General features: G+C 46.2%; 1 long non-coding RNA gene across 1 annotated transcript; it reads right to left on the minus strand.

Annotated features, from left to right (window-relative positions):
- Positions 1-336: 336 nt before the first annotated feature.
- On the minus strand, positions 337-3,596 carry LOC146357606 (uncharacterized). Its single transcript, XR_014786760.1, has 3 exons — positions 3,444-3,596; positions 2,413-2,570; positions 337-1,187 (listed from the first exon to the last, which is right to left on the minus strand). It is a non-coding gene; the product is annotated as an uncharacterized LOC146357606 (long non-coding RNA).
- Between the last annotated feature and the right edge of the window lie 264 nt (positions 3,597-3,860).

Genomic DNA, 3,860 nt, shown 5'->3' on the forward strand with positions numbered 1-3,860 from the left:
TTATAAAATGCTCTGTTGTTAGCCTTTCTTTCTTTCTTTCTTTCTTTCTTTCTTTCTTTCATTCATTCTCTCTCTCTCTCTCTCACTCACTCTCACACACACACACACACTTACTGCAACCCCCCAGGCTGTTTAGCTAATATACTTTGCCATAACTTGTATAGGCTACTTTTAACAAAAAGATCAATCATTCTGCCTTTTCATTGATTCATTCAGTCATTTGTTTGCTCATTCCTTTATACCCTGTTTTTCTGCCCATGAGGTTTTCAAGGTACTTACTGTAAATAATGAAGTAATAACATAAGATAGCATTTTTAAAAAATCAAACCACAAAATACAATACTAAAGTTTAATGCATTTTTAAAGATTACAAACATTTTAGAACGAGCAAAACCTGATGCCACTGAAGGTTCAGCAGAAAAAGAAATTGAACAGAGGTGTCAACTGGATATCTTATGGCTCACTTGGGAGGGAGATTATTCATATCACCTGTGCCACTGCTAAAAAGGCCCAATTCTTAAAGGACAGCCATGCCGCTGATAACAATGGCACCTGAAACAGCACTTCCTGGCTGACCTTAATGCACATGGACAACATTTTGGCTTAGACATTTCCTAAGGGGAGGGAGTGGAGCCCGCTTTGCATACAGGCATACATAAAGTCTTTGCTTCAAGCCCCGGCATCCGTAGTTAAAAAGATCAGGTAACAGGTGATGAGAAAGTCCTCTCTTTGCGAAGCCATGGATTGCTGCTGCCAGGCAGGGTAGACAAGTTTGGTCTACTCTAAATGGACAAATAGCCTGACATGATTTATGGCAGATTCCCGTGTTCCTAAGGAAGACAGGATCTACTTTTTATTTACTAGAACCTCGAGGCCCACCAACTGGTGCTAGGTGCAACACGGTGGCTTGGGGGTGGGAGGGCAACACAAGATCAGTGTGCCTCTGAGAACATACTGAGCCTAGGAATTTATTTTCAGTACCAGATCTGAGCTCACAGTCCTGTCACACAAAAATCCACTCCTGCTTTTCACGTTAAGCCCTTTCTGGGTGCTTCCAGATGAGGCTTTTATGTCCCCTGCCTCATTCACAGTAGTTTAGGTGGGGCTCCAGATGTCATCGCCCTCTACTTGTGACCCTCCTGTCTTTCTTTACAGCTTCTTCTGTCTTTTCCCTTAATGCAGAAAATCTGTTGAGGAGAAAAAGAGGGAACAGCTGCACAATGCCTTGAGATTGCTAGTGCTAGGAGCCCTCCATTTAGGCTTTCTTCACATGGAGCTTTTATCCTGCTATCAAGATGGCTCCCTCATGGAAGTCTGCGGGCCCTTTAGATGACGCCGTGAACCTCCAGGGCGTCTCCTGCACTAAATGACCTGTATTCCATTTTTAAATAAATCGGAGATAATGAGGTATCAAATTACCCTGTTGTGTTCCTCTTGAATTTAGTCCATGAAAAGAGGAAAGTGGCAAGAAGAGGAGCGAGATCAATGGAAGATAATGGAAGACTCAGGGAGAAGGAAGGGGAAAGCGGAAAAGGAAGCGCGTGAAAAAGGGAGTCGTCGTGATCCTGCATTTAAAATGGAAGCAGAAAGCACTGCTTTAAATGCAGGATTTTAGGCTGGTATAGAGATGCTCCTAGAAGCACCCTTCATGTCAGCAGCAGTGGATGCTGGTGGCTCTCATATCAGTGGGCATTAAATCCGCTCTGGGTTTCAGTCAGAACTCTAAAAGAGCTATCCAAGATGCTGAACCTATTTTGGGGGATAGGGTTCAACACCTTGAATAGCTTCTTTAGAGTTCTGACTAGTTCTGACTGAAACCTGGAGCGGACACAATGCCCCACTGACATCAGAGCCACCAGCCTCCACTGGTCAGCAGCCTAATTTATATAAGGGGCCGGGGGGGGGGGGAGAAGTCTTTTGTTGCTGTTGTTAAACAATTGGGAGTCTGATAACCTAGTGCAAGTCACCCAGAGAGATACAAGTAGATCCCAATCTACCTTCTGCCCACCCCTGCCCTAATATATCCCAGGCCACAGAGGGTTTTAAAATTTAAAACCAGTCCAAAATTTGAATTTAACTTGGAAACAAATTGGCAACCAGTGTAGATTCTACAAGATCAGTATGTGCCCTACAATTAACTGCAGGAGTTGGGTGGTAGCATTCTGGACGAGCGGTACTTACAAGCTGTCTCCAAGGGCAGCCTCATAGAGTTTTACAATTATCAAGGCACAAAGTTAGGACATCGTGCCAGACAGTGGTGAAGCAGCATAGCTGGGGAATTGGCAGGAGCTGAAACATTTCCTTGGTGTCACCTGGATGTCTACAATGCCAGATCTAGGAACACTCCCAAGGTGCAAGCCTGCCCCTTAAGGGAGAATGGGACCTCATTTTGAAAAGGCATATCTTCCTTACCCAGAACAGTAGTCCTGCTCGATACCAGTATCTCCCACTTTTCTGGATTAAGTTCAATCGATGATCATCAGCACACTGGTTACATATCCAAACTGCCAAATGACCTTACCCAGTGTTTTCATGTAGACGTTATAGAGCAGGGGAGACGAGGTAGAACCCTGTGGAATCACAAAGGATCATTCTTGTGGGGAAGAGCAATAGTGATGAGTGCAGGAAGAGCAGAACCTCTCCAGACCAATGCCCCAACTCCCAATCTATTCAAGGGGGTGAAAAGGATATCATGGTGTCAAGACCCAGTAAGGGCTTCTTCACACGGAGCTGTTATCGTGCTACTGAGATTACTCACTCACAGAAGTGTGTGGGCACTTTAGATGATGCCATTAACCTCCAGGGCATCTCCTGCACTAAATGACCTGTACTCCATTTTAAATAGGTCAGAGATAATGAGGTATCAAATTACCCTGCTTGTGTTCCGCTTGAGTTCCCTCTGTGAAAAAGGAAAAGCCGCAAGAGGAGTGAGACTAATGAAACACATCGAAGACTCAGATAAGAGGGAGAAGGTGAAGAAAGGGGAGGGGGGAAAGGAAGCACGTGTAAAGGGGGTCCGTTGTGATCCTGCATTTAAAAGGGAAGTAGAAAACCCTGATTTAAATGTGGGATTTTAGGCTGGTGTAGAGATGCTGCGGTGCATAGTGCACTGGGCTGCGGTGGCTTAGTGGTTAAGATGCTGAACTGCAGACTGGAAGGTCAGCAGGACAGCAGTTCGAGACCCGAGTGCCGCGTGACGGAGTGAGCTCCCGTCTTCAGTCCCAGCTCCTGCCAACCTAGCAGTTCGAAAGCAAGAAATTGCAAGTAGATAAATAGGTACCGCCTTGGCGGGAAAGGTGACAGCGTTCCGTGCGCCTCGGTGTTCAGTCATGCCGGCCACATGACCACGGAAGCGTCTTCGGACAGCGCTGGCTCTTCGGCTTAGAAATGGAGATGAGCACCATCCCCTAGAGTCGGACACGACTGGTTGGGGACACCTTTACCTTTTTTTTTTTAGAGATGCTCTAAGAGATCCAGGAAAATCAATGGTCACCATCTCTCTCCTTTACAGCAGGGGTGCTGAGCATCTTTCAGGCCAAGGGCTGGATTCTATTTTGGAGAAGCTCCCAGGGGCAGCATTCCAGTGGTGGGCAGGCCTGGAGGCAAAGGGGGATGGCCCAAAAACAAAATACCAACATAATTTAGTTTAAAGCTCTTGCTGCCAGTAAATAAGCCTTAGGAGAGGCATTTAAACCTTTTAGAAGGGGAGGAGTGCATGAAAGCCCCAAAAGATCAGTGGCAGGGGTGGGGGCAGGTGAAAGGGAAGGATTGGGATCAACTGAGGAAGCCCAAAGGTCTGGATTTGATCCCTGGGCTGGAGATTCTTCACTTGCAGTACTGGTTGTCTACCTCCCAAGGCA

This window comes from Heloderma suspectum, chromosome 1, assembly GCF_057233095.1.
Source record: "Heloderma suspectum isolate Gila_16-S chromosome 1, 16-S_ref, whole genome shotgun sequence".
In the NCBI taxonomy this organism is placed as follows: domain Eukaryota; kingdom Metazoa; phylum Chordata; class Lepidosauria; order Squamata; family Helodermatidae; genus Heloderma; species Heloderma suspectum.